This window comes from Falco biarmicus, chromosome 1, assembly GCF_023638135.1.
Source record: "Falco biarmicus isolate bFalBia1 chromosome 1, bFalBia1.pri, whole genome shotgun sequence".
Classification (NCBI taxonomy): domain Eukaryota; kingdom Metazoa; phylum Chordata; class Aves; order Falconiformes; family Falconidae; genus Falco; species Falco biarmicus.
In genome coordinates, this window is record NC_079288.1 from 13623058 (window position 1) to 13635565 (window position 12508).

The 12508-nt window shown below is 54.7% G+C and overlaps 1 long non-coding RNA gene across 1 annotated transcript; it reads right to left on the bottom strand.

Moving 5' to 3' along the window:
* Nucleotides 1-335: 335 nt before the first annotated feature.
* LOC130159124 (uncharacterized) lies at nucleotides 336-7855 on the bottom strand. The gene is made up of 3 exons (XR_008825627.1): nucleotides 7632-7855; nucleotides 1852-1935; nucleotides 336-1048 (listed from the first exon to the last, which is right to left on the bottom strand). It is a non-coding gene; the product is annotated as an uncharacterized LOC130159124 (long non-coding RNA).
* Between the last annotated feature and the right edge of the window lie 4653 nt (nucleotides 7856-12508).

Here is a 12508-nt window from a genome sequence, read left to right on the forward strand (position 1 = left end):
CACCATTGCTGATCATCCGCTGTCCTTTCCCCATTGCTGGGTCCGGCTCGTGGCTGCCAGCGGTGGCTGGCTCTCAGGAAGGACCACACTGCCTGCTCTGGGTGCAAAGGGTGGGTGTTTGGCACTGGAAATTCATGCCAGCTGTGGTGAGGTCAGTGCAACTGTGCCTGCAGAAAGGATTCTGTTGTGTGACTACTTTACTCACCAAAAAAGCAAAGACCTGTCTCCTTCTGCCTTGTATGTATTGGCAAAAGCGTTGGGAACTGCTTTTTCAGTTGTGTTGAAGCTGATGTTTGCAGGTCCACTGGTCACAATGACTGATCAATACACACGGATAGACTTTTCCCATCAGAACATTTATTTTTCCAACAGGACACAGAGTTCTCAAACAAATGAAGGCTTGCACAAGAAATCATCTGCCTCAGTTTGGCAGCAAACAGAAAACAGGAATATTTTTCTTTATTCTACACCCGAATGTTTGTGGCTAAATAGAGCCAAAAATATATTCACACACCCCCCCGCCCCCCCCCCCCCCCCCGCTTCTCCCAGACACGAGACATCTCTGAATGCTGAAAGCAACTCTTCCCCGCCACAAACAGACCAAATAAACCCAGCACGAGACTGGTGCTTAGTAGAAACAGATGCGCCTCTAATGCTGTCATCTACAGCAAGCTGCGTCTGCAAACTGATCTTTTATTAACGTATTTATATAGGCAGGAAAGCTGCAGCGCCTGTGCAAACCCCACTGCCCAGAGCAGGACGCCTGATAGCCCCGTGCCTGCAGGCTGCATTGTGGCTTGCAGAGGGCATTGCTGTGGGGCTGCTGGCCACCCCCCAGGGCTCAGCCTTCAAGACAGGCAAATTTCTTTTCTGCAGCAGCATTTAACCCCGTGCCTAGTCCTCTCTGACCTGTGGGAGGGGATCAGGGGTGATGTGGGTTCGTCGGCATGCAGGCTGGTCTTGTGGGTTGTTTTACTGGGGCTTTCGGCATGTGCTGAGGCCGGGATGTGCTGGGTGTGCTGGGTGTTGGCTGCAGAGTACGGTGAAGCTGCAGGAGGAGAAGGAGACATGGTTAATAGTTTGATGAGAGCCAGAACAATGTTATGAGCCTTGGGACATCTGCCGAAGGGAGGCAGGGCAAGGTGAGTCCTTGAGATGCCCAAGGGCATTCAGCAGTGCCTTGTAGCCTGGGGGGGATTAGGAAAGACAGCCCTGCTCTCAGTTGCCCCCCAGACCCCACGCACATGCCCCAGCCCAGGCCAGTGTCCCCTCACCCTCGACACCAAAGGTTTCTTTCCAGGGCCAAGACAGTGGTGTGAGTGCCCTGCCTTTGCTGGGAGCTGCAGAAGCACAGACTGGAGCCAGTCCTCACTCCCTGGGGCCACTGTGCCACACACAAAGCAAGAGCAGTCCCCAATCCCCACATCACATGCACTTCATCCCCACTATGGCTGGACCACCACTGGCTTTGCTGCCTTTTCTGTCGCTGTGAGATGCTCCTGGCATCTAGGCAGTGGGCAGGAGGCCACAGAGGAAGGGCTGGATGTGCCCTCACCTGGGAACTGAGCTGCTATTGAAAGTGATGGGAAAAGGGGCTTTTCCTTTCCAATCTGGCCGTTTCAGGCTCTGATTTCCGTCCCTCAGTGAGACACTTTTCCAGAACCTTTACAGCCTTACCAGTAAGCAGACACACCTATAACCTCTAGGTGAAACAGAAACAAATCATCATTAAAATGCCTGAGGGATCTGTGAGCAGGACAGAAAGGCAAAGACCAGGCTTTTTACCCCAAGCTAGCGCTTTCCACAATTACCCCAAAGCTGCATCTATCCCAGATAACTGCTACATCCCACCTGACTTTTATTCCAAAGTGGTGCTACGTGGCATGAGGGTCTGAGCCAGCCTCTCTCCTGGTCTCTTCCTCTCCCTCGGGATGCCTGGGGACAGAGGAGATGGGGTGAGCTGTGAGCAGCAGTGCCGATTGCAGCCCTATCTAAACGAAAGCGATAATTTACTCCAAGAAAAGGCGGCTTTGCATTGCATGAACAGAAACCTTCTTTTCCTCATGTCCCGCCTGCTCTGCAAAGCAGCGTGCAGCAGGCAGGGGTGAATGTCCCTTATAGGGGAGGCAAGCACCTCAGCTCAAGTCCCATGAGGAGTTGATGCAGCACAGTTTAGCCTGGAATAGGCTTATTTTATCCAGCAATTCTTTTTTAATTTTTTTTGCAGGAAATAAATAAATCATGCAAGTCCTCCATCACCCACTCTCTCCAGCCAGCTGTCCCTTTATCATGGCCCATCTTTCCTCTGGGCTTTGGAACTGGGTCAGTGAGCAACATTCAGCAGCAGTGGCTTCCCACTGACATTCATAGGAAGCAGATATGGCCCCTTGGTGCTTTTGAGTAGCCCAGCTTTGCCTTTTCGGCATGAATCTCAGCCAGCCCAGAGCAGGGTGGCTGGAAGATCAGGTGATGCCCAAGTGCAGCCCACAAAGGGACCAGGGGCTCTGCCAGCAATACTTCTCTGCATCCCTCTGCCACGTCAGTGCTCATGGCTTTGCATCTTCGCTACCTGGGACTGGATGTCTTTGAACCTCTATCCCCTGCCAAACTTGGCTGAAATAAGTCAGCAGGCTCGAAAGCCATCTGGGGGAGCAGCCACGTGTGTGTGTGCATGTACACACAGAGCTGTCGCACACAGCGCTTACTGCCTGTGGAAACCAAGCAAAAGAGGGAGCAGCTTCATCCTGTGATTCTTGCCCTTGCTCTGCTTTCAGCATTATTCTCTGCCTGGTTACACTTGCTGGTAAAAGGGAATTTATGCTCTACAGGTTGGGGACCAGGTCTCAGGACAGAGCTTGTCACATCCTAGGGAACGTGGCTGAAACAAGTCCAGGAACCTCCTTAAGCTGCCGAAGGAGCCCTGCAGAGACCAGAGAGGTTGGTAAAACACATCCCCACCTCCAGATACCCAGCTGGCTTTTCTACTTCTGAAACACAGCTCCTTTTCAGTGCTAGAATTCGGGGTCACTTTCAATAACTCGCTGAAAAATCAGAAGAAAAATCCAGAGACATTCTCTGAGTCACTGGCATGTTGTTACCAAGGACACTAAGGTTCCTGATTTTGAAGAAGAGATTAATTACATTCTACAAATAGACATTTTATCTGCATTGAAGAGCAGCAAGAGCTAGTTCTTTTAACGTAGCTCATTATGTATCAGTAGGTAGTATTGTGACAGATGTAGGAATCCAGTCATATTGTCACTTGGGTTTAATTGTCAGAAAGCTGTCTTCCCTGGGTCAGCTTCTAGTGAGGATTTGTAATATTTACATAGCACTTGGGGCTGGTTTCTTTATTGCCGGAGTCTGTATTCACTCGTCAGTCTCTCATTATGCATGTGCCAGTATTAATTGCATTTAGAAATGAGATTCTAAAGGAGAAGTGAGAGCTATTTAGACCTCCATTCAGCTTGAAAGACAGCAGCCTTCTGTGTGACAGCTCTCGAGATGTTCTTGTGCTCAGCTCTCTCTCCAGCTGAAAAGCAGGTGTTGGAGAGAGTTGGTGTCGGAGCCACTGTATCAGCACTGCCTTTTGTGCATGCCCAGACATTTATATAACCGACAGTATAATGACTCCGCAGAAGTGGCACAGAATTGACCCTTCTGGTACTGGAATGCAGGAAGTTAGAGAGTGAGTCTGCTCAGCTGATATACAGATATAAGGGGCAAAGTGATACTGAGCCTTATCTCCTGTGGAAAGAGGGGTGTCCTTTTCTTGCTGGTGGGTTTGGGGGTTATTTATTGGCTCAGCTGTGCCTGCAGTGCTCCGGAGCTGTGTTTGTGGTCTTGCTAATATATTTAAAGTCATACAGAAATTCAGCTGACACTTGTCTGTGCATGCCTGCTGTGCGCTGATTGCTCCAGCCTGGGGATGCAGAGCCGTGTGCCACTGCTGCCGGCTGCCAGCCGTGCCTGGGTGGTGGAAATGAAGAGGTCATGTCCTGCTTCCCAGAGGAGACTAAGCTGGAAGGTTAAATCCAGATGACGCCAAGCTACTGGCTCTGTTTTCTCCAGCCTGAGGCATAGGGGGTCTGTTCTCACCTTGCAGCACGGTGTGTGGGGTGTAATGAAGGTGGCCTCGTGAGGGGAGAGATCGGCACAGGCACCAAATGCTTCCTCTCTCCATGGCCCTGGCTCCCAGTCCCAGGAAAAAAACCCTCTGGGGGCCAGGGAATTCGTGTCCAGCCTGTTGTGAGGGGGCTGAGTAAAGCAGCCATAAAGGCAAAACTTTGCTTTGCCACAGTCCAGCCTTGCCCCTCTCCAAGAGCTCTCCACCCGGCAGACTCCTTTGGGTACTTCTGTACTCCCTTGGGTGCTCCCTGCCCTGTGTCCCCCCGTGCTGGACCAACACTGAGACCAGACCCTGGGCTCCGGGTCAGCAGCACCTCTACCTCCCCAAAGCCCCATGCTGCTCAGGGGCAGGCGGTGAGCAGCTCCCTCTGGGAAGCCACCAGAGGGGAAGAACATGAGAAAGGCAAACAGAGCAGACATCTGTAACCAGCTCTGGCCCCCAGCCAGGACCTTCTCATTAAGTATTGCATAAAACAAAGAATAAATCACTGCTTGTGGAGGAAACACAAGCACCAAAGCCCAAGGAGCCCCCTTGACCTTCCTGTCCCTTGATGGGGAGGCTAGTCCAGAGCAGCATTTTAGTTTGCTTTTCACCTCCAGCGAGGAAGAGGATAGCAGACCCCACAGTCGGGCTGTTAGGAGGAAACCCTGCAAACCTGTCCTTTTGAGATGGTGGCAGCCAGCTTCAGGGGTGAACCCTAACCCCACGGACCCACGGCTGAGCCCCCCAGCCCTGCAAACGGGGGCCAAGGACAACCCACACTGTCCCTGGCAGCCCCAAGGCATATAAATAGAAGATGGGACGTGAAGGAGGTCAAGTGAGCAGGGGATTTCACATAATCTGATCTTGCCTGTGCTGTTCATTTGTGTCCTTTGCCCAGGACACATGCCCTGCTTCGCACATGGGGACGTCAGAGCAGAGGGATGTTCCTGCACTGAGGCAGCTTTATCCCATGGAACGTGTGGGCCTCTGTCTTTTTCTTGTGTGCTGTTTTTCAGGCATGTCTTTAATCCAGGGGTCATCCAGATCCGTGCACTTATGGAAAATCCTCATCTTTGTAGCTGTATGGGATCCTGGTGCCTGCCCAGCCTGAGCCTGGTCCTCTAACTCACCAAAATCCAGTTGGATCAAAACGCCCATCTGAGACCTTGGTCCAGTCTGCCTCGGTCACCTCTACCACTTCTCCCAGTCCCTGGCCAGCAGTACTTCTTTCTCTTGCTTCTGCTGCTTCTTTTTCCAAAATAGGAAAGGATGGAGACAAATGCTCTCATGGTATAAAGCTGTCAGTGAAACTGCTCTGATTTATGCCAGTGCAAAGCAAGGTAAGTAGATTAATGTCCAAAATAGAACAAGTAGAAAACCTGTTAATAGCCACTGGTCTTTAATGGTGAGAGCAATTAATCACCAAAAGAACTAATCAAGCAACGTACAGCTTCTCTGTTGGCTGATGTTTTCCCATCCAGATCAGGTGCCTGTCTGAAAGCTGCAGTGGGTCTTGGATGAGGCTTCTGCTGGCCATCCAGCTGTGGGTCCCCCTTGTGCTGCTGGGGACCCCTCGTGCTGAGCCCAGCCTTGAGCTGCTGGTGCCAGCTCAAGGCACGCTCCCTCCCTGTACTACACTGCTGTCTCACCGGCCACACATGGATGATGGTGGTGGTGCTGATGGCAGTCAGGTGTGAGGTCTGACCGGGCTGCAGGGCCCCAGTTTAGACCTGGTGGAAGGGGTGCTGATCCTGCCATGAATGGAGATAGCCAGGGCAGCCCCCGTGTCCTTTCCAGCCCCAGCTTTTTCAGCTCCAGGCTCCATCATACCTCTTCCTGCAAGGTTTTATGCTTTCCCACTGCTTTTTCCTAACGGCAAGGACACAGTGGCTGAGCTACAAACCCGTCCTGCAGCCCTGACACTTTCTCCTGCACCCACATGCTTTGCTTGCTCCTAACAGGATGCCGAGCCAGATGCAAATCTGTCCCCTCTCCCCTGCCCTGGCCACCCTGAAGGCAGCTTGTGCCTGCTCCCATGGACAGGGCTTGTGCTGCGGCTGGATCTGCCTCCCCAGGCTGCCTGCACGCTGCCAGCACCGGTGCCATCACTCCAGGGGACCTGTCCTTCCAGCCATGTGCCTGCCCTGTGTGCAGGCAGTGCTGCCCACTCGTCCTGCAGCTTCCCAAGAGCCGGACCCGCAGGCTGCCAGCTCTGCTGGCTTTGCCAGCCACCCCCATACCCCTGCCCAGAGCCAGCCCCCACCTCTGCCACGAGCGTGTGTTTGCTCAGGTAACTCAATGACTCTAATTCAGACAGTGCTGCCGGTAGCATGGGGAGGGGAGGGCCGGAGGCACACAGGCCAGGAGATGCCTTCCCTGCTTCCAGTCTTGTTTCTCCCTCCCCTGACTTAATTGGCTCATTAAGCACCAGTTTGACCTCCTCACTTTCAGATGCCTCCAGTCTCCACTGGTAAATAGATTTATGCATCTCCAACAGAAACCTCCTCGAGCTGAGCCTGGCGTTGGAGCAGGCGTCTGCACAGCAAGTGAGGGCGATGCTCAGCCCCACTGTGAGCATGGCATTGCTGCTCCCGAGCTGAAGCCAAGCAAGTGCTGAACGGGAACAAAACTCCCTCCCGAGAGACATGGGGAGCTGCAGGTAGTGGAAGCTGCAGCTGCCGGCACCGTGCCCATGGCGCGGCAGGGATGCACCAAGCAGGAGGTGACCCTGTGCTCTGGTTGCAGCTTTGTCATTGCCTTGACGCGGGACTGCAGCAAGTCCCTTCCCATCTGCTCCCTGCTGTTGTCTCAGAGCCAGGGCATGTGTGAGTGTGTGCGAGCGTGTGCATGGGCATGGAGCACAGCACACAGGGCCACAGCTGCAGGGTGGTGGCTGCTGGCTCTTTTGAGAGCCAACATTTAGCTGGTGCTTTCAAGCATCCTCCACACCCAGGTGCTCATCCAACCTCCCAGTACCGCAGGGATGGGGTGGGACCTCCCTGGGGTTGTGTTACACTAGATGAAGGTTTGCCAGCTGGGTGCTGCCGGGTGTCATTGGCAGCCTGGTGATGTCCCCATGGCCGAAAGCACTGCTCAGTCTCCTCCCCAGTCAAGGCATGAAGACAAACAGGCAGGCAGGCTGCTTGCCTGGATGGATAGCAGGGTGCTCGACTGATCCATTCGGAAAACACCTTGATTGGTGCGTGCAAAAGCATCCCAGGAGTTCATCCCTGTCCCTTCACACCAGAAAGACTGGAGACCTTGCTAGCACTGGTACAACGGATAGGAGGTGACAACAAAGAAGGCTCCCCTCAGCCCAGCACAAGGGAATGTCTCCTGGTGTCACCCAGAGGACTGAAACCAGAAGGAAAACAAATTTCTCTAAGGATGGGTCTCAGATTGAATTGCAAGATCCTCCACCCCAGGGCCACCCCTCACCTCCCTCTCCCCAGCCCCAGGGCCCCAAGGGGACAGGAAGGGGACAGGAGAGGACATACAAAGGGGACAGGAGAGGACATACGGTTCAACTTTGTTGAAGAAGTGGCGCCGCAGAATCATGACCAGCGTGCCGAGGAGCAGGACGGTGGTGCACATGGTGCTTCCTCCATCACCACGCAGTGCCGCCAGCCCCTCACATCCTTCCTGGAGGTACCACTTGGGCCAGGGCTGTCACCTCTGCCTGGCTGGCCTGCCACCCCAGCTGACGGGCACCTCTCCCCAGCAGCCACCTGAAGGCTCTCAGGGCTGGTTTTAGGAGGAATTAGGGCAGGATCAGATGTAATTAAGAGGCAACAAATGAGGGCGCTTTCCTTTGACCTTTGGATGGGGGGAGCCCAGCAACTTGTCCGTGACCCCTTGAGCACTTAATAGGTTTTGGTGCGTGGTGCTCCTGCCCTGGCTGCCCTGGCCCTGCACCTCAGTGAGGTGATGCTGGGTGTGATGCGTGATAGACCAAGCCTCTTCCCACCCCGTGGTTTTCCCAGCCGTCTTCCTGCTCCCACCGGCCCCATCACCACCAGGGCTGGGTGCTCCCCATTTTTCTGTGTGCCTCCCTCCCACCTTTACCCGTCTTCCCCTGGCTCCTCCCTTTCCCTCCAGCTCCTGTATCCCGCCTCCTGCCAGACCTGCCTCAACCTGCCTCCCCCCTTCCAGGCTCTAGTAATCTGACAGGCTCAGACCTGCCTGTAATTCCCCATGGACGCATTTCAGCCAGCTGATCCAGAGACCTTGTCTGCATCCTCCCCTCATCCCAGCTGGGTTTGCCTCCTCCCCCCACCTGCTCCCCACCACCGCACGGCTCTGCCCCCACGGTCTCCCCCCAGACCTCTGTGCCCGTTTCCATTATCTTGCCAGGGAAACCTTTCCCTCCCCTACAAGCTCCCTAGATGTCCCTGCCCATGGGCAGAGAAGTGCCTTCACACACCTTGTCCTGGCTCAGCCCTTTGCAATGCAAAACGCCTTCTGGAGTCAAGTGACTTTGTGGGTTTAGATTAAAGAAAACAACTGTGAAAGAAACCTCTGTAAGAGAGAGCGAGAGGGGAAGACAGCCGTGTGTGTGCACATGCACACTTGTGAATGCACACATGTAGGCTGTAATGGTGCATGAAGGTCCTGACCTGGAGGAGAGCCCAAGAGCAGGCAGGGAGCCATGGGCACTGGCTTCCTGAGCAGCCATGGGTCGGTGCCCTGGTGGCTTTTTGTCCCCACATGGGTTTTTGCCCCTAGGTGGGGTTTTGCCGGGAGGATCTTTGGGTGAATGCTCTCTGCTGCCTACACCCCAGCGCTGCCTGCCCCACACCAGCACTGGCAGTGGGTTCCAGGCTGTGGACACCCTCAGGGCTCTGACACTGGTGCTCAGCAAAGTTGGGACACGTCTCCCTTTGGGGCTGTGCCCAGGGGCCTGCACACAACTCTGCTGTTCTGCCTTTTATGCCATGCCCTGGCTCCATTTTGGCCCTGGGGCATGAGACAGGGGCTGAAGTGGGATGGATGCTGGCTGCAGCAGGACAGTTGAGAAAAGCCCCAAGCTGGGCATCCCTGTAACTCAGCTGGAAGACAGCTTCCCCCAGCTAAAGGATTTTGAAAACAGAACTGAATCCAAGCAACCTAGATTGCTCCAGGTTCAATGACTGGTTGGGTCTGAAAGAGAAAGCAAAGCTGAGCTTTCCAGGAAACCTGGCTTTCCATTCCCATCCAGCTGGTGCTGGAGATGCCCCCCAAGCCCAGCTATGGCAGGAGCCTGGGCTGGCTGTGGTTAATCCCCTCTTGGTGGACATGTCCTCTCAAAGTGCTCCAAACCCTAAAAACAACACTCATGAGCAGCACTTGAAATGTTAGTAAAACCAAATCCCTCTAAGCCTGTCCAGTAAATAGTCCCTGTCCCTGAACTTGGGGGTCGGCCAGGGGCAGAGAGGATGGAACCTGCCTTGCTGCTGGCACTGGCAGGATGGGAAGCCTTTGGGAGGGCAGTGGAAGAAACATCCCAAGTGTCTCCTGCAGCCAGATGAAAATGAGAGTGAATAATTTCTTCCCGAGTGGAAGTCAGGCCAGAGGGTGCAAAGCTGCCTTATGCAAGGCACCAGGGAGCGCGTGGGGTGGCTGAGCCTGATGTCTCGGCCAGCTGCGCTGGAGCATGCTGGGCCCCCAGGAGCACATTTTGGTATGCTGGGAAGTCATTGAAGCCAAATAAACAGCGGCTGCTGGCTGAGCTGGAGCCCAAGAAGCTGGAAGGGCCTTCTTCCCTGGCAACAGGCAGCATGGCTTTCGTAATCCCTGGGAGGACGTCATTGCTTGCAAACCCTTCTCCCCTCACCGAGACCTAGTTGCCACCAGCAAGGTCCCTGCTCTCATGCCCCAGGTGCCATCTGAGGCCCTGAAAAAATACAGCTGCAGGAGCTTGCTCCTTCATGGGCTGGTTTATAACCGTCTGGTCCTCCGTAACCAGCCAGAGGACTCTAAGGGGCTGCTCCACCACGTCTCCATAGGCACAAGCTCTGGGTGCTGCCCAGGTGCGAAAAGGAGCCCAGTGCAGGGGGCTGGTCCCTCCACTTGCTTGACATTGGGTGACCTCAGCAGCCAAAACTCACCCTGTGTGGGAGCCTATCGCTTCCAAACACTCCTGATTGACGCCGAGAGATGCTCGGTTCAAAGGCAAGGTAATGTGAGCAGATTAGTTAATGCTTCTTGCCCTAGCCCTTGAGAGCAGGGCTGGAATGGCAAGGCAGACTTAATGGGTTTTGAAGGCTTTTCTTTTTAAGATATGAATCAATGAAGCTGTACGGGGAGCATGGATAATGTGATCGGAATAAGAAACAGGGCTTGTCTTTGAACCGGAGCAAGGTTCCTGACGGTGTTTACTTCATGTCCTGGCACCAAATGTGAGTTGACATGAATATATTAGCTTACTGGCTTTCCTGAGCAACCCCTGCCACGCTCAGACCAGCTTCAGGAAGGAAAAGAGCAGCAAAGAGAATCTGTTTGGAAGTGTCGACTTGTTTCCCAATAACCCTGTCATCCTCGCTTATCACTGATGTGGTATACCACATCTTACCACATCTTACCACATCTTACTGGTTGTGACAGGGGCTGTGCTCCCGGGGGGGGGGGGGCGGGGGGGGGCGGGGGGGGGACCAGTTCCCGCCAGTAGGGAGAGCTCGGCACAGTGGGGAAAGAAGGGAAAGATGGTGACAGCAGAGGCTGTTCAGGATCTGAGGAAGTTTAGCAGCCAGCTGACGCCTTGCCCATGCAACCCCATGGTACTGGATCAGTCACCTGCTTCCTGAGCAAGCGCCTATTGCTTCATCCCTCACGGTTGCATCACAAGGTTTCAGTTTCCTCAAATCCCAGGGTAGGACTGTGGGGTTTTTGCAATAGTTCCCAGGCTGGGACCAGGTTGGTCTGGATGGGAAGTGCTCTCCAGGGCTGCTGAGGCAGCTTCTCATCCTGCCCTGCCCTGCCTGTGAGCCCTGGGCAGCACCCAGCCCTGCTCTCAGGGCCCCTCTCTGCTTCCTTTCCCCCCCCCTGGATTTCCTAATCCTTGGGGTTTTTTAGATTGTGTGGGCTGGTAGGGACTTTTTTTGAGAGGGAGGTGGAAAGCTGACACAAGGTTTAAGACCACAGGGAGGCTATGCTTTCCCCATCTCACCCGCCAGCCTTCCCTCTGCCCACTGCTGCCAAGGGTCCTGCCTGGGTGTCTTCATCTCGTGCTCCCTTCCCGGACGTTACCGTAGCGCTGCTGCTGTCCCAGTCCCCAGGCCAGCGTTCCTGGCATCCCACACCATCCTGCTCCCACATGTCGGGTGGTGAGCTGGAGGTCGGGGTGGCGCCAAGGGTTGGGGTCTCCTCTAGGAGCAGGGGCTCAGGGCAGGGTCCCTTGGGGGGCTTTGCTTCTGTAGCACCACAGACCTCAGTCTCTGCACAAAGCTGCATCTGTTGGACTTTGACCCCAGAGCAGGTGAACCCTGTTTCCATGCAAGGAGATTCTGGGATGATTTGGTTTGAACGCGTTCCCACTGGGAGCAGCACTGACTGAGGTCTGCTTTCAATCAGAGGAGGAATGGCTGCCCCCAGCTTCGTCCTGCACAAGCACCCTGGGGTCCTACCCCAGGGCTGCCCAGGGCTGGGAGGGGGTAACAGCTCCCCACGCTCTTGCTTCCCTGGCCCAGCTCTTCCCAGCTGTCTGGTGGAGCTGGAGCTGGGGGAATCCCAGTCTCTCAGTACTACTGGTCTTTACAAGTAAATGACTGAACGTGCCAGTGACATGGACAATTGCTGTGTGATTAAACTGGGATCCGACAGCATCCCGCGTGGGCTCACCACCTCCATGTGATGGAGATACAGGCAGTGGTGGAACCCCAGCTGGATCTGGGGGGGGTCCTGTTGGCTGTAGCCCCTTATAACCCCCCAGCATATTGTCCTCCAGCCCGTTCCCACAGTGACAGCTCGCAGGCCACAGGCGCTGCCAGCGCAGAGCTGGAGCACTGGGATTGTGCACGGGTCTCCTGGGATCAGAGAAGCCGGGGGAAGGAAACCTGCAATAAGTACAGAGCATTTATACAGGCTTTAGGCTAAATCCTTCCCTCCCCAGGTAGCAGGGACTGCAAAGCCATTTCCTAAAGTCTTGTTACTCTTTTTCAGGCCAGGACTTTGCAGCTGGCAGCAGGGCTGTATTAGGAAGCGGGGGAGAGAGGCATTGCACGCTGGGGGCAATGGTGTGTGAGCCGGGCTGGCAACCATGGGCTTCGTTTCACCAGTGTTCAGGGTGACAAGTCCAACGTCTCTGGGTGGTATAGTGCAGCAGCCTGGAGCAGCTCCGAGAGGAGGGTGAAGGAGGAACTCCTAACCTGGCAACTCACACGTGTGCTGCAATAGCCCTCAGCCACTATCAGCATCTTCTAC